Source organism: Eptesicus fuscus, chromosome 15 (assembly GCF_027574615.1).
Source record: "Eptesicus fuscus isolate TK198812 chromosome 15, DD_ASM_mEF_20220401, whole genome shotgun sequence".
In the NCBI taxonomy this organism is placed as follows: Eukaryota; Metazoa; Chordata; class Mammalia; order Chiroptera; family Vespertilionidae; genus Eptesicus; species Eptesicus fuscus.
Genome location: NC_072487.1, coordinates 34,129,924 through 34,154,275, shown reverse-complemented (window position 1 = coordinate 34,154,275; position 24,352 = coordinate 34,129,924). Strand labels below are relative to the sequence as shown.

Genomic DNA, 24,352 nt, shown 5'->3' with positions numbered 1-24,352 from the left:
AGGAGCAACCGGATTAGAGAGGGCAGATCTTGTGCTGATTGTTAGACTAGACACTTCATACGTTGATTATAAATGGCTATCATACTACACAACCCAGATCTTTATTTCGCTTTACAGGGCCTTTATTTTGTTTGCCACTTCTCCAAGCTGTCATTTAACCTAAAAGCCGGTGGTCTCCACACCCTGTAAGGAAATATTTGATTTATATTCAATTGATACCTACCAAATTTTACCATTGAGTAGTTCCTACCATTTACCCAACCATTCACCCAAGCTTTATTAAGTGCCCCGTATAAGACACTCAATATCCGTCAAGATGGTAATGATACTTCATGACCCAAAATCTCAGCGGCTCTCTAAGCAAAGACTGATTGCCCAGTTGTCCTTCCTGCATGTGCCTTGTGGGTCAGCTGCAGCTCTGCTCTGTATTGACCTCAGTCTATTGATGGAGCAGCTCTGTCTGCATCATTGCTCCTCTTCAGAGCAGAGGAGGAAGAGAGAACGAGGTGAAGTTCCACTTCGAGCTTCCCCCTGGAACTGATGCGTGGTCATCGCCCAGAGCAAATCACGTGGCCGTGCTTGAGTTCAGGAGTGTGAGGATATGTAATTTCCCCTTGGGAAGAGACAGGAAATTTTGATGAGTAGTGACTTAATCTACGATATGTCTAAAAATTCAATTCCCACCCTGGAAGATATCAATATCCTCAGAGAGTAGTTTTCAAAATACAGTATCATTAAGAGAATGGTGAGTCCATTAGGTTGATATTTCCCCCTCCCCCCATTCTTGCAAGTAATCTCGTATTATGTTTAATAAAGCATAGTAGTCATGAGATACTTGAGCTATCTTTAAAGTTATTTTACTGTGGCTTAATTTATTAGTTATCAGCGGCTTCATTTAACAATCTGTATTCTTACCACTGTCAGTTGTTGGCTTTGCTGTTAAACATTTATTTTTCAAAACCAGACATATCTTTTGCCTTCCAAAGCTAAATGGAATCAGTTGAGGGAAAGGATTGGGAAGAAGGAACGAGGGATGACAAATGTCTAATACCCTGGGTTTTAATTCCTTAATAGCACCCCTCCCTAAATGAATGCCAGCACTTGCTCAGGTGGGTCCACCTGTTTACTTTTAAAAGTTACTTTTGCTCTTGGCCAGAAGCCAGCCTGGCAGGAAGAGAGCCCAGTGTCTCCGTTACAGCGCCTGGGTGGTGATAAGGAGCCAGCTACTCTTCTCTCCCTGGCTGCGGGGAGAAGGGGGACAAGCAAAATGGGCTGGTAGGAAAAATTGCTTCCTGGGCTGAACTGTTCCCACCATCAACCGAGGCAGATAGGCTGACGCTCCACACCTATCTTCCCTGGCAGAAACTCAGATCAGCAGGCCAGTTCCTGACACATACCCATACGCACTTCAGATTGCCTGCTCGGTTTTCCTCTCTTCTGCTCAGGTTTCTCTCAGGAGTAGGCTCCACTCAAGACTTATCACTTTTGTCAAAAAGAAAACACGTATTTATAGAATGGAATATCCTATCTGACAGAAAGAGGGTGTGGGCAGAGTGGAGGAAGAAAAGAATCCTGGCTGCTGTCAGTCAACAGTGTTTATGGCACCACCCCTCCGGATGCCAAGCTTATTGTGGGCAGTTATCAAAGAAGTAAGTTTGGCCCACCTGCCTGCTGTTATCCACCCCACACACAGGACTTCATCCTGGAGATTATTTCTACTGGTTCTGCCCATGGAGTTCAGCTTCCTGTGGATAAAGAACAACATTTCCGAGAGTAAAATAGACCAATCTGAACCCCATTTCGTGTAAAACTGTGGCATTCATTGAAAAGGGTAGAGTGTTTTTGGTTCCAGAACCCATTTTTTAAGCAAGAAACAGGTATTGTCTCATTGCCAAAACGTTTATCAGGACAGAATTCTTTTTACAGAGTGCAATTTTTTAAAACATGCTGACTCCTAGGCATCTGATTCACTGTTTCACACACACAGTAGGCATCATGAAATAATCTTTAAATGATAGTTAATGATAGAGCTTGCTCAACTTAAAAAATAAATCTCCAGCCACTACACCCCTATTTGTCACCTGGGAAAGGATGCTTAGATTCCCTAGGAAAGCTTGTGCACAGCTGGGTGGGGAGGAAGCCTTTTATCTTCTGGCTCCTAGCATCTCCTATCTGTCCTGAGGCCAAATCACTCCACCCTATTATCCCACGAACAATCTGTGACTTCTTCAGGTTTGAAAAAAAAAAAAAAAATGTACCTGCCACTGAAAATAGAGAATAAAGTTGTTGAGAAGTAGAGAATTAATGACCAAACTTTACCTATTTGATTACATTGTGACTTAAGAATTTTTAAATGTGGACTTAATACTTTCTGAACTTATATTCACTATCTGTTGCTGAAAATCCACAGCACCCTTTGGGGGCGGGGGGGGGGGGAAAAATGGCCATAAGTAAATGCAGGGCTCTCTCCTTTAAAGAAATGCTCTCACCCTGGTTTGTTAGAACCCTCTCCATCTCCGCACCCCCCCCCCCCCCCCAAGGGAAGAATCTTAAGTTCTTTCTTCAGAGTCTATATTTCTCTCAAAGGAGTAGGGGAGGTTTTATAGTGCTTCTGAATTCAGGGTGTTGGGGATCTTATCCATGCCTCAAGAATAGTTTTTATAAATGTTACTTTTTCAAGCCCTACAGTACTTAAAGTTATCACGATGCATAGTCTTATTTATCTAGTTGGGTGGAAGGTGAAAGAATAGGTAGGGTGAAATCAAGACGGGCATCAATGAGCTGTTGTCATAGCAACTTCTTCTTTGGGACAGGTAGCTATATATAATTTCCCCTTTACATATCGTATTTGGTTTGGTCCAGTTGCTTTAAATTTTGAAAACGTGTAGTATTTACACAAAGAAGAGCTGACATCATTTCAGAATAGCTAAATCTACACTTCTTTTAGAATCAAGTGAGCTCTGACATACTCATTATAGCTTTCCACCGTTCAGCGAGGGACAGAGTAATGATATTTGGTGATCCACAAGTCACTTTGCCTTTAATTTATGGGGTGCACACGGACTACAGAATGCAGATTTCCTCCAGTCAGCCTTCCTGTAATTTTCATATACAGTATACTCCCATATTAAAATGTTAAAAATTGATTAAAACGTGAGTAATTTGCTATAATCCTAAAATACTTTAAACAGAATCTTCCTCTGGTGGTATTGTTTTCCCAAATCTGTTTAGCTGGTTGAAATTCTTTTGTTGTATTCTCAGCTGTCTAGTTCAGGTCTAGGCAGGCCAGAGAGACTTTGCTCAGGACTATTGTCTTCTGAAATGCCCTTAACTCTCCATTACTCAGCGTCAGCAATCACGTCCCATTCCTTCCCCACAGTTCTTGGAACGGAACAGGAACTCTTTAACCACCCCTCTCCTAACACCTCCTTCACGGGCCCACGTGAGCAACAAGTAATTCTTTGCAAGAAAGAAAAATGTCTTTAATTAGATAAGGGGATAGAGTAGAACCAGGGATATAAAGTTTGAAGGAAGAAGGAGCAGCATGTCTTTCTTCAGTGACTATAGCCCTGTGGGCATTTTTACTCTTGACCTGAATATAGGGCACCCGTTTGCTAATTGAATTGATCAAATTCCAAATTGAAATTAGTCATTGCTTGATTTATCGGAGTTAAGCCTCTTGGGTCAAATTTTCTTATTTGTTTCCTCCCATCTGGTCCAGCTGAATCCTTATTTAAGGGCCAAACTGTCAAAGTGCTGTCAGAATGCCCAATACCAGAAATCTAAGGTATTTAATTCACTCTCCCCTCTTTTCAGCCCACTTAAGGGTTTTGCTTTTGGGCCCTGGCTGGTGTGGTTCAGTTGGTTGAGCATCATCCCATGCACCGAGAGGTTGCTGATTCGATTCCTGGTCATGGCATATGCACAGGTTGCAGGCTCGATCCCCAGTGTGGGGCCTGTAGGAGGCAGCTAATCAAAGATTTCTCTCTCATCGTTGATGCTTCTCTCTCTCTCTCTCCCTCTCCCACTCCCTTCTTCTCTGAAATCAATAAAATCATATTTAAAAAAAAGAATGTTACCTTTGGGCCTCAGCTGAGAAGGATAACTGAATAGTCACAGTTCTCAGATTATGTGTTAGCACTCTGGAAATTCTCAAGTCATGACAAAGTTCACACAGAGAATTCTGATCACGTGGCACATTATCCTGAGAAAAAGGAAGACTTAACAGCCTCAGTCCTCCGTCATTTCATACTGATGAATCGGCTCTGTTCCTAAATTTTCAAGAAACAGCAATTCTAGGCAATTAGAGGTGAAAAGTCTAAAACTTCATGATAATCTCTTCCTTTCTTAGACATTCTTCCAGCCGGAGTTGTTTCCTCCTCCTCCCCCTCCTCCTCCTCCCCCTCCTCCCCCTCCCCCTCCCCCTCCTCCTCCTCCTCCTCCTCCTCCTCCTCCTCCCCCTCCTCCTCCTCCTTCTTCCTCCTCCTCCTCCCCCTCCTCCCCCTCCCCACTTCCCCCTCCTCCTTCTCCCCCTCCTCCTTCTCCCCCTCCCCCTCCTCCTCCTCCTCCCCCACCTCCTCCTTCTCCCCCTCCTCCTCCCCCTCCTCCCCCTCCCCCTCCCCCTCCTCCTCCTCCTCCTCCTCCTCCTCCTCCTCCATCGTCCTCTTCTCTTCTAAACAGTTTCCCACTTTCCAGCCCAGCCTGCTCACTGCCCTCTCCCTACACTACCTATGATGGATCCTGACCTTCACATGTGGGCTGTGCGCTCACCAGTGGAGGGGACGCAGTCCAGACATGGGGGATGAAGAAACCCAGATGCTCTGCCAGGTGGCTTTGGTTTATCCTGGGGTTCACCTCTGCTGTTGCTTAAGCCTCTCGGGAAGAAAGATAGAGAGAACAAACCCAAAACACGGCCTTAGGAATCTTCTGTCAGGAATAAACGATAGGCTCTCCCTGATAAGACAAACAGATTATAACTAAAATTTCACCTGTTGGATTCGTTTGCTTTTTAACCCTATAGAAGCTCCTATAGAAGTTAATATCGAAGCCCTTGAACTGTTTGGAGGGAGAGCCTACAAAAGAAGATTAGAAGGATATCTGGAAGAGGTTTTCTGGGTGGATTTGCCTTTCCCCAGCCGTGCACTGGTTTCTGTGGAATCCTCTCGGCATGTCACAGGGCTTTTGCACAATTCTGTCTCCAGTGAAATTGGCCCAATTACTTACTGTTTTCTCTCCCCAGAATGGAAACGTGGACCCATTGGTTGAGGAGCATCTTGTCTCTTCAGTTCCAAGGAGCACAGGGATTACCATGGGAGGTTAGGGTAGTGGACCCACACCAACATTTCTTAGAACATAGACCAACGACTTTCTTCTCGGCTCCCTTTCGCTGCCTTTTGTAAGGCGCTTATTCTTGCCGACGCCCATGGTGCAGCTCAGAGAGCCAAAAGCTGAGTTGTAATTTTCAAAAACTGAAATTGACTCATTGTTTTTATTTGAAATTTATTTTTCATTAAAATTGTTTTCAAACTTTCTTTAAACGTCTAGGTACAGTTTGCTTTTAAAGCTCTTGTTGCCCTGCTGTGTCATGGGACTTTACCAAGTATGGGAAGAAGTGGGGAGAAGGGAGCAGTCTAATTTGCTCCAGTTGAGGAATCCCTGAAACCTGGTTATATTTCTTTGGAATTGATGACTTGTGCTTTCAGTCTCTATAACAGACTTCCCTTGGAGCAAAAAGAGCCTAGTCATCGGTGTATCTCATCGCTTCATGCCCCTCTCAGGTTCTGTGTGATGGGGCACTGCTCTACATGTGAGAGAGAGCTAGCTACAAGGAGAAATAAGGCATGAGGTCCTTTCCTGGAAAAAGCTTAAAATCCATTGGGAGCAGTGAGCAATGTGTAAATAACCATTGAAATCTCAAATGAATCTAGTATGTACCTGGAGAGCTGCCAAAAGGCATCCTAAAAGTTGCATTAAAAAACAACAAACCAGTATCTTCTTTAAAAATGCAACTAAAAACAAACAAAATAAACTTTTTATTAAACCACCAGTGAGAGCCCGTCTCGTAAGTAGTAGCTGAGTTAAGACAATCCTTAGTTTAAAGCTTCAGTCTTGACTGGACTGACTTTATGCCCTTGAGCAAACTACTCAACTTTTATGTTCCTTAATTTCTAAATTATAAACTGGCAATGAGCCTAACATGAATGTCCAAGAAATTGGCATCTGTAAGGTGTTCTGGGTCCGAATGGTGCTACTATGGTTATACACAATTAGGGTTATTAATGTCCAGGGCAGACCCCATAAGCCCACAGAGGTATCTCTTCTTTGACAGCAAACTCCTACAGATTAGCAGTTAAAAGCCAGATTTCCTCTGTCACGAGAAAGATTTGTTTAAACAATTTTTAGTACATTTTCCTAAGTCTTTATCAAGTAGGGCCCCCAGATAAAAACCCTTAAGGACTTAGCTGTATGCCAACAGATGAGAATAGGAAACATTTAAATCTTAAAGAACTCGAGTCCAACAAAAATGCTAGCCTGAGGTGACATAAACCTTGTTTTCAAGTTTCCCAGAAAAAAAAAAAAAGGTTTATTACTGGGCAAAGCCCAGGCCTTCATGGTTTTGTTTTTCTTCTCTCTTTTAATCCACAGGAAACTTGTGGGTTGGGTCTTTTGATAGTTATCCGCTGTTAAAGGTTTTCTATTTCTACAGTGCGTGTTTCTGTAAGGCATATCTAGAAAAGACCAGAAGTTGAGATTGTTTAATCACGCTTTGAAAATTAGTGTCTTGGACAGGAATCTGCCTTTACCTGGTTTGTATCTAAAATAGCCCTTATGGACACATCCTGAAATAGAGCTACACACACAGGCGTTCAGGGCGCCTTGCCACCCTTTTCTGCGTGGCAGGCCTATATCTTTGTGGCCTTTTGGGGCCCCAGCTTCATGTGGGGCTCCCTACTCAACTCCCCATCTCAGGTGCTTTTGCTTCCTCAGAGGTACATACAAACTGTTCATCTTGTGGTGATGACAAATCCGAGTTGATGAAATGTGACTTTAGGTGGTAGGAGTAACCCTGAGTGGCTGTTTGTGCTGCCACGCTTAGTTGTTGTTGTTTTTTTGGCTTTAGGGGGGAGTGAGTGGGTGTTCCTTGCTCCCCTGCTAAGACAGACACTCCCCTCCCCCCAGCCTTCCGGGCAGCTGCCTAACTTGGCTTCTTGCTGGGTTGCACACATGTGACAGAAATACAATGTTAATACACACGTCTACATGTAATAAACAAGCCGTAAAAAAAAATCATTTGCCATCTGCTCAGATGGGATGCTAGGAAAAACAATGACATTTTCTGATTCAGTAACTTAATTATTCTTGTGCCTCCTGTAATCACATCACAGACAAACAAATTATACGTATCCAAACCCTTGTCCTACAGAAAACGCACTGGTCTTTGAAGCAGACATGAAGAGCAAGGGATGTCTGATTCTCCCTTCTCAGGGGAAGTCCAGAATAGCTACTTAGTTCTCACTCGCTCAGCTCATTGTGTTTCACAGTTGCAATCTACCGTCAAAACATGTTGGAGATAACACCTCCTGTGTGTCTATGGAAAGAATGGGTATAACAGAGTGGAGAGGAGAATTGGCCTGATGGACTCCCAAGGCCTATGATGAGGGAGAGGAAAGTGTTGTAAACAGCAGACAATAATAATAACAATAACTTCTTTACTGAGTGCCTGCTATATGCCAGGCACTGTACTAGGTATTTCACACACGTTAGCTCTTCTGTTGGTGGACTATGAGTGCTCATTTTAACAACCAAGGGACTAATGATAGGAATAAAAGGTAATAACTAACTGAAAGCGTCGACAAGTTTCAGGGGAAAGGTGATAAAAGGGAACCGCGAGGCTGCCGAAAGCTTAGTCAAGGTCTGGCTGTTGAAGGTCGTGTAACAAAAAGGCAAACTCCAGGCGTGACCGGCTGGTGGGAACAAACATCTTGGAGTGAGCAGTTCTAGGAGTGATAGGGGTCTGTGGTTGTTTCTGCTCAGTGTTAATACGTCTGCATACCATCTACAAATATTTTCTTACTCCTTCACCTTGAGACCAAGGGTGTGAATTGACAAGTTGAGTTGGAAACATTAAATATACAATACAGTTTATGCCCAGCAAAGAGAATTATTGATGAAAGTCATATGGCCCACACAAAAAAAAATGGCCCTATTAGCACCCCAGGTTTCATGGGGCTTCTCTCCTGGGCAGCCTTAACCAGAAGAGTCCCATGGTCTCCACAGGATTCCACCCCAAGATTCAAGATTTCTCCTTTCCTCTCTCTTAGAGGATGGTTGTCATCTCTCCTCTTGGGCTCAGCCGTTCCACACTGCTCTGCCCCTTGTCTGCACCTCCAGCCCAGGCCTCCCTCAGACCCCCACCACGACTGTACACCTCCACTGGGCAAGACCTTTTCCTCGCTTCAGCCGGAAAATTTAGGAATTCCTAAAACCTTAACCCAGTGCTGTGGCTTCAAAGCTCAGGTGACTTTCAGGGACTCCCATTGCTTTCAGAAGAAAATCCAAACTCCTTGGCTTGGCATACAAAGCCCTTAGTCATGCAGCCTTGGCAGAGTTACTTTCCCACGATTCCCTGATGCACACCCCGTCCTGCGGTCTCTTCTTGCCTGTGCATCTGCTGCATGTCTTCTCTGAGCACAGCGCTTCCTCCTGCTCAGGGCCAGCTTACCCATCTTCGAAACTCACTTCAAGAGTGATGTCCTCCAGTAACTCGTTTCCACACTCCAGTTTGGGGTGTCTACCTCTCCTCTGTGTTTCTGTGGCTCTCAGCTCACATCTACAGAATCATAATAACTTCCCTTCCATCCCTCCGCGTTCCACGAGGGCAGGGGCTGTAGCACTGATCCTCTCCTCCCTGGAACGAGCACTGTATCTGGCCCTTAATAGTCAGTCGCTTCATAAAAATTTGAATGAAAAGGAAGGGATATTTGGCCTTCAGGTTAAGGATGACGAGTCACTGATCCAGCCTTAGAAAGGAGCAATGAAATTCTGTTAAGGTCAGATTTCACGTTTTCCTTTAACGTCAGATACCACCAGCCACCTATTCCAGATTTTCTTGGCCAAAAATATTACTGAAATTCCATACTTCCCCAGATTTTTGCCTCTGGGATGATACATTCACAGCATGCAATTATTTGTCTGGATAATTGTGCTTTACCTTGGGATTCTAAGAGAGGAGGTTAAAGGAATCGCTGGTTTAGTAATTGCATTGTTAATCCTGAAAGGAGAGTTGAATGGGAAATATTTTAAAAACTGGTTAGAGAAGATAATTGTTGGGATGGAGAAGATAATTGCTTATTACATGTACTGTAACTGGTGTGAATGAAGGTTTCATGCAAAATAAAGCAGCTTATGTGTGTGGTGTTATTTTTGTTTTGTTTTTGTTTTTCACAACTACTTTCCTGTGTAGGTTTCACAGAGCATGTGTGTGAGGCACAGAGCATGGCCTTCCTTTTGGATGGGGCTTTAAAATTAATTCAGTAGCTTGACTGTGTGTGTGTGTGTGTGTGTATGTGTGTGTGTGCGTGTGTGTGTGTTTAGGGAGAGGGACATCTCCATTCTGATGAACTATGTTGAGTGTTCAACTTTGATTAGCACAGGGCGGAGGCCTGGGGGCCTCATCAAAGAAGATGATGAAAGTGAGTGTTTTAGCAAAGCAAACAGGCCACGGCCACATGGCTCTTTCCATCCATAGGCTATGCATTTCTGTACCATTTTGTGCCCAATCTTGGCTTTTTTACACACTTAATTTTTTAGTGTCCCGTAAGACAATTAGGGAATAAAAGATTTTATGGACTATTAAGTAATAATACTTATTACGCTTTCCCCTGCTATTCAGGTTACTGCCAACAGTGCCACCCTTACTCATAAGACTCCTAATTAATAATGCCTCTGCTCATATTGCAAAATCCAGATTGCTAAACTGGGCCTGTGAGCCCTCAAGAATTCAGTCCAACTCATCTTTCCAGTCTTGATGTTTGAATAGTTTTAGGTGCAAGTAAAAACCCCAGAACACCCCAAGTCAAATTGCCGTATACAAAAAGGAACGGCCATCTTTTCCACAGCAGAAGTCCGGAGACAGCTCTTGAGGCTGGCCCAGGGACGTAATGATGTCATCGGAAGCCCAGCTTGTGACTGTCGCTCCGCTCCACTGTGCACCACACCCTCTGCTGGCGTGTCCTCCTCCTGGTGGCGGAATGGCTGCAGAACTGCCAGGATCCCATCCAGACAACGTGGTGTGTCTCGCTCAGGAGTGAGGAAACCTTTCCCAGAAGTGCCCTGGAGAATGTCTCCTTGTGTCACTGACCAGAATTGAGTCACATGGCTTTTCCTGAACCGATCACTGGCAAGGGGAATGAGGCTACGATGGTAACCAACCTAGTTGGAATGGAAGTGGAGAGTCAACCATTAGGACTGGATTACAGGGCTTCCTTACTTCCCCCCTGTGTATCCTAACTTCCCATACCTACCTCAGCCATTTTGGCCTTTCTGTGGTGGCCCTACAAAGCCTTATACCTGCCTACCACCACACCTCCTCTCTATCCCTCCAGATCCTAGCCCTCCACTCTCACCACCCCCAGTCCTCACCCAGGTTCCCTCTGCTTCATGGAACTGCCCTTGCTCTGCTCATTTGGTACCTGTGGGAAGGCCACATCTCTGCAGCTAGCTTCGTAGGTCATTGGGGCGTGCCTGTGTGTCTCTATTCCCTAGTATCCTTTTTAGAGAGCCATAGACCCTGACTTTATTCATGCCAAGGTTTCCCCTAAATGTAATTAAGACGAATATAACCCACGGAAGAAAATGTTCTTACATCCTATTCATAATAATCCCTTTTAAAGACTAGAGGCAGTTCTTAAAATAGATTATGCATTCCTTCTGTTACTAGAAGAGAAAGAATTCCATATTAGTGGAACAGGAAAATGTAAAAGTAGCACTCACAATTTATTAATAATTCTCTTTTCATCCACCCACATCCCTTCTTATCCCTTTTATAAAGAGTCACAAGCTCAATTGGTACATATAGGCTGTGGGTGTTCTTAGTTTCACTGTTTTCCTAATATTTTCAGACCTAGTGGTCCTCAGTCTTCACTGTACATCAGAGTTATTGGAGGAGCTTTTTGAAAATAGTATGCATACTCAAGCATCATATTCAAAGGTTCAGTGGCAGGTAGTCTGGGGTGGGGCCCAGTCTGTCTTCATAAAATGGGAACTAGGAGATTCTAATGGACAGCTAAGGTTGAGAACTCTGGTTTTAGATATCCATATGCAAAACCCTTCTTGGTGAATCATTTCAAACTTTTTTGGAATTCTTGTCCAGATTGTCGTCATATCTTACCATTTGTCTTCATTCGCATGCCAAGCCATGCAAGAGAGGTGCTTATTTCCTGCATGTTTAAGACCCATCTTCCCTTTTTTCACTTCCCCCCTGGATTGTAAGCATCTCTTCCTCTTCCTTCTGCTCCGTAGTGTTCAAGGCAACATTAAGGATGTCCTGGAGGCTCAGTCATTATCCATGAGCAGGGTAGTTTTGCCTCGGTCCTGAACATTCCGGTCAGCTTCATGCCTGCTGTGCATTCTATTCTGTAAGCCCTTAATCCAAGGTCCACCTTCCCTTAGGCCCAGAAAGCAATCTTCTCAGAGTCCTCTCAGACTTGCCCAGCCCTTCTCTCATCCCCTGTCCTGTTCTGACTCTTCCATGGAGTGACTCTGCCATTCAGTTTGACTGCCACTGCCAGGAACAGATAGAACAGGGAACATAACGATGTCCACAGTGTAGGGACAATCTGCTCCCTCTAGCCTAAGGCTGAGCAAATGGATGTGACTGTATTTAATTTTGTGTGTTATAATACATTCACCTAAACAAGGGTAATGACTTAGAAGATTCATAAAATGCATAATATGTAAAAAGCCATACCTCAGTGTAAGTCCTGCGTTCCTTAAGGAGCCCCATAAAAACTCTCTTAAGATGCGCTCCCCCCCCCCCCACCCCCCAGATCTGATGGTAAATACTTTGTTTCCACCAGCTTCAAGGGTAGTCTTCAAGTTGTCATTTTACTTGAGCTGGGATTATGTGCCACTATTTAACTTAAATGTACACTTCCCTTATAATGTTCTCTCCTTCTTATCTTGGCAGGAATCAGTTTCTCTAGAGCCCATCTTCTTTCCATATGCAGGTTTGATCTTAGATGAGTTTATCAAACAGTGCCCCTGCCTTCTGCCTTTTGAGTCTGTGTGTATCTGTCTGTCTGTATGTCTCTTTGAGGCTCCAGGTGTGAGGTCTCCATATCTCATTGTGCACTGCTTCTATACAATGAGAAAAATTGTATATAAAATGTATCTATAAAAAGCCTAATATGCAAATTATCCCCTCGGGAGATCGACCAGGAGACCGGGAGTTCAATTGCTCGCTATGACGTGCGCTGACCACCAGGGGGTGGCACGGAATGAAGGAAGGCCCAGGCCAGCAGCCAGAAGGAAGGCCCCAGTCAGCAGCTGGAAGACCCCGATTGGCCCTGATCGCTGGCCAGGCCTAAGGACCCTACCCGTGCACAAATTTCATGCACCAGGCCTCTAGTTTTACAATAACTCCACACCTGAGTTAGGGTCCCAAAAGCTCTCATCCCCAATCCTGTACTTTGTGAAATATAAAGTGAAATTCATTTGAATGAAATTCCTTTGAATGAAGTTCCTCTCTGGGACACACATCAGCGTTTTAAAATGTCAGTCTGTACCGCAATGAACTTTGAAAAGGGAGAGCTCAGTTTTGATGTCAGGTTGTTAATAGATGTTGCCCAGAGCTGTGTTGCTAGCCCAAACCGATTTTCTGTTTACCACCAATGATACTTCCCAGCCTGAAACACGTAGGCCCGTGTGGGGGAAAGTCCTGCAAGGGTGAGCAATTCAGCTGTAAGAAACCAGGTTCCCCTGGAAGTATAATTAATGCAATTAGGTGTGTGCTGCAGTGTGGCTAGGGGTAGTCTGGGCATGTATGTGTATATTCTGTCTTTATCAGATAAACAAATGAAAGTCTTTTACCTAATTGTTTCCTGTGTTAGAATCCATCTCTTCACATGTTGGCTGTGGTCACTGAGGTAACCAGAGCATCCATCTCGGTAACCCTCCCTTTTTATTAGTTCTCCTCACATCCTGTCCAGGACGTGGGCTTCTTTGTGTGAAATGGCTAACGAGAGCATCACCGCCACCATCCTTAACGCACAAACGGAGCAGCGTTCAGGGTGTTCTAAGCATTGAGATTCCAAAGAGTTTTAAGGCTTACGGCAGCACTTAAAGAACTTGCAACAGAGGCATCCTCAGGCCACCTCAGGTTTGCTTTACAAAGGGAGGGAGAGGATAACTTTTCTCTTTGAGGGTAACATGCGCAGACCCATGCCCTCTTTCTCTCTCACCTTAAAAAACTGATATCATTTTTATATCAGCTTCTATGAATCAATTTACATTTGGTTAAAACTAAAAAACTCAAAGAAGAGGGTGAAGTTTAGGTGTTTAATTAGTGAAATTTAATTAGTAGTGTTTAAGCTTGCTTTTGTAAATTTCCTACCCCAAATTTCAACTTCATGGACCTACCCACTCTCCAGAACTGAGAGATGGTTTGCATTCCCATGAATTCACCATCTTCAAGAGGGAGAAAAATTCAAGCTAGACAGAACTCTGTGTGTGTGTGTGTGTGTTCTGACTTTAAATTTATTTGAATTTCTAAAGAGAAATTAATTTCTCTATGTCCTTTACAGTAAATAGGTACTGATCATCTTTTCTCTCTTCCATCTGACGAGCTTCTACTATAGATGGAAGAAAGCTAGTGCTTCCTTTTGGTATTTTGAGAGTTTTATTTTTGTGCCTCTCCTTGGCAGCCTATTCTCTCCGTAAGCCAGCGTCGACGTGATGGCGAGGGTGTAAGTATCCATGGTGTTCTAGAACGTCTTTTTGTTGCATGTTTACATGAGTAAGTTTATATTTTTTTCGCCTACTTTAACTCCATATTTAATATATTTTGAACTTTCTTATAAACAAAAGAAGAGAAAAGCCTATCCGGAGACACATAAGAACAGTGAAGGCAGAGTCATTTTTAAGCATCTGATTAGATCTCAATTTGGGAAAGATCTTACACTTTAAAACAAAAGTTTTGAACCACAGATTCGTTGAGGGTGGGGGGGAGTCTTCCATCTTCTTTTTTCTTTGAAATTGCATATAGATTTGTATGTGTGTTTGTGTGTCTGTACATATTTGAATTTTCTAATGAAAGGGTCCATCGCTTTCATAAGCTTTTCAACGCCACTGCCTTAAAATATCTTCTTTTTTACTGTAGTTATCTTAAGATCTGCTTTTTACTATTTATAAACAATTTTCAATATTCGTTAATTCTTTAAATGTTTCTTTTGCAGAATAAAATCCTTCTTGCAATATATATTTTTTATTTGTTTAATTTATTGTTCACTCAAAAGTGATCCAAATTCTAGGGGGTTTCTCCCAAGAGAATTTGGTTTAAAAGGAAAGGACTTTTACCATAGATGAACTAGGCTTAGCTTGGCTCTGTTTTGCATGTGGGAAAATATATATTCCAGTGCAGTCCATATCGCTCCTCACCCCGGTTGCAGGGGCTCTTCCTCATGAGGTGTCTGTGGGAAAGCCAGTCTTTTTTAACCTCTGAAACAGAGGGAACACAAGTAGAATAGATCCCGACTCGCTGTGTCTGGAGACCGAACTATATTGTCCTCTGGGAAACAGTTAAACAAAGCACAGATTTAAAAATCAGTGTGGTCAGCATGGTTTCAACCAAGATGATCAGTAACCGTGATTTTATTGGACTTGCTACTGTTTTGAAAAGAAGCATCAATTACTATCAACCTGGGTAAAAAAGGGGCCGCGTTCTTCTGTGATATTTTTAGGAGTTTAAGAATTAGGCTGTAAGTTAATAATCAGTGAAATAAGAGAGATCCCATTTTTAAGAAATGAAATCCCTCGCATTTAAAAATGCACATGTGTACATTGATCTGTGCAGCGAGAACAAGGTAAAGGGTAAAGTAAGTGTTTCATGATTTGACCACAGCTTACATTGTTGGCCTTAATGATATGACTCGGCCACACAATGAAATATTTGTTTCAATAAGTATTTGAATGCTTCTTCTGTGCTGAGCACTGGACCAAACTTGTGCAGGAATAACAAGAGGACTTAAAGCCGGAGGTCTACCCAGGCGCTACCAGCACAGGGCAGGGCAGACACCCAAAAATATCATTCCTTGCCCCTTTGTTTATGTTTTCCTAAGTTTGTATAGGATACCTATTTTGACAATCATACAGATCTTTGGAAAATATGAATATTACCAGGCACCACAAGGAAGTATTTTTTTAATATTTAAAAATAAATTATAGTGAAAATATAGATGCTGTCTCTCCTTGAGAGAATAAGCTGTTCTGGACAGTTGAGCTTTCCAAGTGGCCCAGGATTTATCCCTCTAATTTTGTCTTCTCTGTTCCTCTCTCACTTTAACTACTTGTTTGAAAACTTTGTGAAATTGATTACACACTTATAGACTTTTTAAAATATATATTGAACATAATTTAAGCTTCCTTTAGTAAGTCAGGTCTGTCATTGTCAATTATAATTATTGCATCATGCTGTAATAATAAGTGTCCCTAGGAACATTTTATAGGGCTGTTTGCCCCAACTTTTCTGCTTTGTAAGCATCATTTTTTAATGTGTTCCCTTGCGATAGGACTTTTTCTTTGAGTTCCTAGACTTTCTAAAACAATCCCACGACTTTATAATCTGACCATATGTGAAAGAAGAGTGAGTGAATTGGCCATGGGCTTAGGGTTTCTGTATAAGCTAAGGTCATGGATATTATTTTCTTGACACTTTTATCTATTTACTTGATGATTTTCTGTTCTCGTTAGTGATCCAAACAGAGTGGCTAGACAAGTACTGGGTGGATAATGATGTTTTATAATATTTCTTGGCATTGTAAACAAGTGCGCTGTATTTTACTTTTATTGATGAAATAGGAGACAAGCAATTACAGAAGCTTCAGTGTACGAAGACTGTCACTTGGTACCTCTTTGGATTTTTCTCTGCCTTCCCATGCAACTTAATCAACTCATTCTGTTTATCCTTGGCACTGGTCAGGTCTCAAATTAATGAAAACTACAGAAAACAAGTGTAGTGTTTTAGTGTCGATACTCTCTTCCCGTTAAATGTGTATTTAATCCCTAAACTTTTTTTTAACAAATCAGTTTGCTTTAAGGCAGTGGTCTTGAAGCTTAAACAACTACTGTGGTGTCAAATGAGGAGAAGCACCCAAAGGGGAATGTCAGGCACAGAGGTTTTGCCGTGATCTCGTGAACTGTTCCGAGCTATTTTTTCCTTGTTGACTCAGAAGAGCAAATACTGAAGAAGGCGCCGAGCAACCTCCGATTTCCTGCTGGCCCGCATGTCTGTGGCCGGGGGCATGAAAATACCAGCCCCCATCCAGGACCTTCAGTGGGTAGTTTGAGGAACGTGTTTTACCCAGAGCCGTTGTTGAAGTCCAAGGAAATTGGGCCTAAAACTCCAGGGTCTCAGTAGATCTAGTGCATTTCAGCCTTCTGCTTTCATACGCTCCTCACACAGCTAATCTGCCTATCAGAGACCTCGACTTCTGGATGTTCCTTCTCCTTCTAGCTGTATTAACTACATAGTAGTGGTAGATTCCTGGTTGCTCGTACCTTCCTCTAACAGTACGCTCTCACTACATTAAAAAATAATCTGTGTATATGATTTGCCTGGACTTGGGTCATCCAGTGAGAATTTATACACAGGAATAGAAAGGTACCAATTCCTTTTCTTACGGAATTAATATAGTCATGCGAAAAATAATTTTCAATTAGTTAATTAAAAAGCATTTTGAGCATTGGCTATCCTAGACTCTGTGAGCCGGATACTCAGAACACTGAACATCGCTGCACCTGTAAAGCCCACTGGGGAAGAGCGGCATGCTGGGAAGGAAAGCCCAGTCCAGTAAGTGCTGACTCAGAGCCACATGCCACGTGGGGCGCACTTCTCTGAACCTCAGTCCCCTTATCTGTTACTGGGGGAAGGTATCTCACGAAGCTGTTTTGACACTTAGCTAAGATAATGCACGTGAAATTGTAAAGCTGTGGACGTGTCTGTCCGGTTTAAAATAGAAGCTAGGAGAATTTTATTCTTAGATAATCCAGTTATGAGACTCAGGGTAAAGGGGGTGATGCAGCTCCCGGGCGAATGTTTGAGATTATATTATTAGGAGCCTCTCGTTCTAGAACTCCTTTCATTGGCACTTATGCTAAGTGTTGATGGCATTGGGAATAACACAGACACATCTGACATCACACATTACTGTCAGCCTTTCTTCGTACCCACGGCGCATTTTTACTGCATCTCATTAATCAGAATGTATTGGGTCTCATGGTGCCTGTTTGCTAGTCTGTTCTGGACTGTCTTTATAGCAGTATCCCAGTGTTTCTACCTACTGTTCTTGCTCTCCCGCACCTTTTTTTTCTGTTAGCTCTTTAAAGGTAGGGAGATTATATATGTCCCACTTTGCCTGGGACAGTCCTGGTTTATGCCTGCTGTCCCAACATCCCATCTATTTAGCGTTTTAGCACTCTCAAAAGTGGCCCAGTTTGGACCATAAGTTATATATAGCCACCCTGGCTCCCGGCATTACAAAAATGAAATAAGGAGCTAGCAAATTAGTGGAGTTATAAAGATCTGTGATAACTGACCCCAGCCACTGGACTGACGGTAACAGGGTGTGGATTTGGTCCAATAATATGCTGGAATGCAGCTTTCAGATTTAAGTGCATGGTGTCTGGTGATCAGTACACATCCCAGCAGGTTTCCTGGGCAGCTGATAAGACTAAAACATGTGTTTGCTCACTCTCGCTCAGAACAGTAGCGTTGACACTTCAACAGTGTGCACTCCGGCAGGGCTTGTTGGAGCTTGAAGGCTGACATTCCTTCTTAAAGGCTCATCAGGGTTTTCATTCAGTGTGAGCAGATGCATTCATAGGGTATCGATCCTGCTTTTGGCCATCTTTCACCCACGGCAGCCAACCAAGGGGGATGCAAAACATGACTCTGGCCCCCTCCCCGCCCGTGCAGCTCTGGTAGTGAGACCAAGGGGATGAGTGAGACCAAGGGGATATTTTACTGGTTTAGTATATGCAGTCTTAGCATTTTCACAGCAGGGCAGTTTGAGTAAAGTTTCCATGCAGGTTATGCCTGGTCAAGAATAAATGTATAACGAGCAGCCTTTCTCTGTGGAGACAGCTCTGTTGGAGTTAGGGGTTGGCCTCTGAGCTCCTGAGCTCTAAAGAAATGACTCACATCTGTCAAGTGAAAGTGGACGGTCAGAAAATAAAGAAAAGCCACTGCCATGGGTCATCTTAGGGCTATCCCCATTTTACGTTCCCAGAGGCGCCGGAGTGGGGTAAAGATCTCTGTGGAAACAGGGAGTGCTTCTCACACTTGAACACGGGGCTCCTGTGGGAATGCAGATTCCGAGAGGGCAGGTCTGGGGCGAGGGCCTGAGGTGCTGCATTTCTGACCAGCTGCAGGGCTGCCGGTGCTGCGGGACCCTGGGCCACACCTGGAGGGGAGAGCTGTCGGGAAAGCGTGCGCCTCAGCCGGCTCTGACTCTGGATGGCACTGTTGGGCCACAGGCAAGTCAGAGTGACACCCACGAGACCCTCGCTGCCGCCAGGAGCTCTGTTTCAGCGAGAGGGCAGAGCAGAGAGGAACTGTCTCAGTGTTCCTGCCCATGAGAAGCATACAGAAATCTATACTTCGTGGACGTGGACTTCCAGTAACTGCTCCTTTTCTCTCGGTTAAGGGCTTTGAGGAAGGGGGAGCGTGAGGACATAAACAGGAAACGAGAAGACGTCCAGCAAAGCAAGTTTTATTCCCGCCTGCTTCCAGCATAGGAAGAAAAGCTGCGCTGTGCCTCCCTCTCTCCTGGCTCCTTCACTTCTGTTATTTCAGGAAATGTCCTCACCCACCAAAGAGGGATCGGAATGTAGGCGGTTTTCAGAACCGTTTAGATGGTTAAAGCTCAGCAACCGAGAGTTTTTCATGACCGTACGACACTACGTATCATATATTTTTGTCTTTTAAGAACGTGGTTGTATTTCCGTAAGGGCACCTCCAAAAATAACTATGTGCAATAGACAGGGGTGGGCAAAAGTAGGCTTACAGTTGTTTGTATGGAAAAAGGCATGCCGGGTATGATTATCGCAGTAGCTTTATTAACTCTGTGTTTCGCGTACTCACAACTGGTAAACCTACTTTTGCTCCCCCCTGTATATATAAATTTGGCATTTCCCCCTATGTACCTGGCTCTCTTTCTTTAAAAATAATCTACTTTTTTTTTTGAGGAGGAGGACCAAACTTTTCCCACCCCATAATATGCCTTTTGGGATATTGATTTTTGCTGGTTATGAAGAAACAAAAAACTTAGAATCTTCCACTCTCACCCTTTACCTGCCTAGAGGAATTCAGATGGAAAAACCTGTTTAGCGGAAGGGAGCAATAATCTTAGCATCATATTATAAACTAAATGTGGCAGATGGGGAAAATCTAGCAAAGCCTGTTCGTTAGACTTCCCTCTGCGTCCCCGTTGTTTCTGGGTGGCCCAGCAAGAATTCATTTACCACATGTTTGCTTTTTCATCTACCTGCGAATTACCTGCCTTCCCGGTAAAATCCCAGGCCCCGGTCCCTCTTCCCTTGGTTCAAAATGGCCTGTAATCCTCAACTTCCCAATGTCTCCCGGGGTCTCACATTCTGTGGCACCGGCATGTCCAGCCCCAGTACATTTCGGACATTTTCTCCTGCGAATCTGTGTCATGTTAATTTAGTTATTCGCCCAGCTACAAGAACTTAGAAAGTGTGAGGAAATTTTCAGTTTCCTCCCGTTCCATAGCTTCAAAAAATTTTTAATGGAATCTGTAGTTAGCTGTATTAACTTCTGCTTCTGTAATACTAACAAATAAATAGGAAACTAATTTGTGGAATCCAGCCTCACAGTGGCAGCAATAGCTGGAAATGGTTATTAGCACTTATTCTAGGCATCTGCTAGTTTGGGGGCGGGGGGGTATATGTGTAATAGCTCTTTTGAGTGGATAAAGAAGTGCTTGCTAGTGGGTCCAACTGTGTGCACTCCAAGTGTGTCCTCTCAACACAGTGACCACTTCCTTCTTAGGACAGAAGCCTGGAATTTATTCCCATCTCTGTTCTGGCTAGCTGTTTACACATCAAACCCATTGCTCCATTACTCACTATACTATAGTGTAGTGAGTAATGGAGCAATCCACATCAAGGATTCCTCACTCTCAGACCTCTGGATGAGAAAATTAAAATGTTTCTATAAATTTACCCCCAGAGGAAATGTTCAGATTATACACAGGAGTCGAGTTTTATAAAATATAAATTACTCTGAGCCAAGGATGAAGAGTAGACGTAGAATCCCCTGTTGAACACCTAAAATGGCTGTATTGAATTCACAATTAATGAAAGCATATTAATCATCTGCTGAGAGATGTCCATGCACTGTTTTGAGGTGTGTTTACTGTATTAAAGGCAGTGGACCTCGGCATGGATTCCAGGTTCATTGGCCCTCCCAGTGGTTTAGGTGAGTTTAAGTCCGTGCCTTCCGCAGGGCGTCCTGACATTACCCATCAGACTGCATAGGCTCTACCTCTGTTTCAGAGCTCTACTTCTTGGAGTTGGTCCATGGCAAATTATTGGACAAGTACACAAAGCTCTGTGTAAAAGTATGTCCCTCAAAGTGTTTGTGACATGAAAAAAATTGGAAATAACCTAACTATTTCAATAATAAAGTAAGGTCCAAATATGGCACAAATGGGAAAGGGAATACTATGCAGGCATTAAAAAGAGATATTGGTATTATCTTAGAAAGATGGCTATAATAATGTTAGAAGTTATAAAATAACATATTTAGAAAAAATTATATGCATACAAATGTGTACATAAGAACAGGGAAGAGCCCTGACTGGTTCAGCTCAGTGGATAGAGTGACAGCCTGTGGACTGAAGAGTCCGGGGCTTGATTCCAGTCAAGGGCACATGCCTGGGTTGCGAGCTCAATCCCCAGTAGGGGGCATGCAGGAGGCAGCCAATCAATGATTCTCTCTCATTATTGATATTTCTATCTCCCTCTTCCTCTCCCTCCTCTCTTGAAATCAATAATAATAATAATAATAAAAAGAACAGGGAAGAATTGGAAGATACACACCAAAATGTTGATAGTAGCGGGATGATAGCTGATTTTCACTTTCTTTCTTAACACTTTTATTGTTGAAAATTTAGTACTGTTCCATTGAGGGGGAGGAGATAACTTAGTTAGAAAGGGGTCAGAAAAAAGCAGCCATCCTGCGAGCTGGGTTGGAGGAGAAGTCAGAGCTCTACTGTTTCAGCGTCTCTCCGGTGGGAATTCTCTGGTCGCGCTGTGCCAGGAAAACCTTCCAGAGGCAGTGGGACCTGTGAGGCAAGACCTGTCCTGCTGACTCATACACAGTGTTCCTTACGGTCTTTCTTTATTTGCCAACGTGGGCCCTCGGGAGCCTTGTAGTTCCCCGGGGGCCTGGGATGTAGACAGGCAGAGCCAGAGATCGCCTGGAAGGGTCATCACGGCTGTCCCAGTTCAGCAACAAGGAATTGGAGGCCCAGAGCACTGAAGACACTTCCCCAGAAACCTGGAGGGAGTTCAAGGCCGTGTTGAAATGAACACATGGATGTCAGGCTGCTGCGTTGTGTTTCCCAGATTTCTGCCGTCGTGGATGAGCCCCAGTGACAAGGAGCAGCTTTTAAGTCCAGAGAAAAAGAGGTTCCGGGCAAGGCAGTGCCTTTTCTCTCAGACCGTTGACTGTGACATTGTTAGGCCTTTTGTCCTGATCTGTCCCCAGTGAAATCTGTAGCAGTTCAGAGGTCCTGGACTTCCCGTGGGTCCTGGCCTCTTTGGAGTATCTAACAAAGACTGCAGAACCTCTTCCTTGAACAATGTGTGTTTCCTAAAAACCACAAAACTAGGCATTTGATTTTGCAGGTTTGGGGAACCTTCTGGAACCTGTCCTTATTTTGTAAATGTTTCTCGTCTTGTGGTCCTCGAGTTTTCTCATAGTTCTGTTGTATTTGGACATCATGGAACCGTGAACTCATTTTCGTATCTTTGTGGTAAATGTTTCGTGCCAAAACAATAGTATGGAAAGAGAGGAGGGAAGGATGGAAACTTAGGAAGAAGAACATGCCTTGCCACATAAGTGCGACCTTTGTTTCCTGTTGCTGTTAGATTGTCTATCCAATAAGGGTAGATTTTTATGATATTTTTAAAATGCCCACCATACTAGCATGTGGCAGTGTGCGCCACTCGGTTCCTAGCCACACGAATACTTGATGATTGCATCCAAAGACTGTCCTCAGCATCTCCCAAAGGACAGGGCAACCCCTTCCATAAGAATGACACTGGCCAAGGCCCAGGACGAGGCCGGCGTTTCTTTGTGCTTCGCACCAAAAACTAGGTCTTTGAGTAAGAGCAAGGAGCTTCCACTTTCCCCACTTTAACGACCTAAGATGGCCTGCTGCCATGGTTTTCAGACCAGCTGGGGGACTAGGGAACACACCCACCTCTGGCCCACCTGCAGGTTCTGACCCAGCGCGCCAGGGTGGGGCCCAAGAATGCTTTTCTAACACCTTCCCAGGTGGTGCCGACACTACTGGTCCAGGGCCACACTCTGAGAAGCAGCGGCCGAGGGAATAGGATTCCCGTAAGGCAAAGTGTTTTCCAGACTCTGATAACAAGAACCACTTGGGGTTGTGTGTGAAAAACATAAATGTCACCGAAACCGGTTTGGCTCAGTGGATAGAGCGTCAGCCTGTGGACTGAAAGGTCCCAGGTTCGATTCCGGCCAAGGGCACGTACCTTGGTTGCGGGCACATCCCCAGTTGGGGGCGTGCAGGAGGCAGCTGATGGATGTTTCTCTCTCATCGATGTTTCTAACTCTCTATCTCTCTCCCTTTCTCTCTGTAAAAAACCAATAAAATATATTTAGAAAAGAAAAAGAAAAACATAAATGTCAACTCCATGCCAGACTCCCTGAATCAGAATCTCTGTGAGAGGCTTGGGATGCTGTGTGGTCAGATTTGGGGAAGCATCATTGCTATTGGGACGGTAGAAATCATTTGCTGCTCTAAACCACAGTCTCCATCTGTTGCATGCTTTGCCCCTCTGAACCCCTCAGCCCCTGAAGTGTATCTTCCTGGCTTCATCCTCATTTTAAAATGAATTTTAAGCTATTGTTATGAAACATAATTTAAAAAAAATTTCCAGGTGCCTAGTTATTGCGCAAAATCGATATCAAGAATGCCTGCCTTCTGAGAACTAACTTTTAAAAAAAATTTTATTTATTGATTTTAGAGAGGGGGTGGGGAAGGAGAGGGAGAGAGGCAGAGGGAGGGAGGGAGGAAAGAAGGGAGGATGAGAATATGACAAGGAGGAGCGGAGAATGAATGTGCATTCTAGCAAGTTCCAGGTGATGCTGATGTTGCTGGTTTAGGGAGCACACTTTGAAAACCACTCGAATAGACCAGTGACTCTCAAGCATAGTGCAGTAGAATCTCCTGGGGGAGCTTTAAAAAATACTTCTGCTCCTCTTCAACTAAATAAAGTTCTAATATGTGATCTAAAAACAAAAACAAAAACCACTTCTGTCTGAGTCCCACCTCAGAGAGGGATTTAATTGGTCCTTGGTGGGGTCTAGGCTATAATTCGGTGATAGGCCAAGGTAGTGAGCCACTGCTGTGGGCCCTCAGGAGGGAAGGTAACCGGGTAGGAAGCATAAGGCCTGATGAGGCAAATAGGGCCAAACTGAAACGTCCCTGTGTATACAAATTGCCTGGGCATCTCGTTAGGATGAAGATTCTGACCCAGTAGGTCTGGAGTGGGACCCCGGATTCTGCTTTTTAAACAAGTCAGCATCAAGTAGATGCTGCTGTCGGCCTAGGTACCACGCTTCGCATAGCAAGGGGCTTAGAAGGTGCCTATCAACACAGTTTTTATGTTTGTTTTTTAAAGTGCAGAACAAATAAGAACAATGTCAATGAGATGTCAGACACCTTAAACTGGAAATAACAGTTTTCCATTAGTGAACATCTACCTTCCTTTGGTGGCTATAAATTTTTGCTTTTGCTTCTCCCTACCCCCTTTACCTGTAGTTTCAAACAAATGTTTGTGTATTAATTTTACTTTAGTG

General features: G+C 43.8%; 1 protein-coding gene and 1 long non-coding RNA gene across 4 annotated transcripts in view; one reads left to right on the top strand and one right to left on the bottom strand.

Moving 5' to 3' along the window:
- The window catches only part of KANK1 (KN motif and ankyrin repeat domains 1), a 178,319-nt gene that overhangs the window by 79,913 nt on the left and 74,054 nt on the right, over nucleotides 1–24,352 (top strand). The gene's annotated exons all lie outside the window — the stretch shown is intronic.
- Nucleotides 17–2,142, bottom strand: LOC129151780 (uncharacterized). The gene is made up of 4 exons (XR_008558415.1): nucleotides 2,082–2,142; nucleotides 1,665–1,745; nucleotides 1,398–1,482; nucleotides 17–613 (listed from the first exon to the last, which is right to left on the bottom strand). It is a non-coding gene; the product is annotated as an uncharacterized LOC129151780 (long non-coding RNA).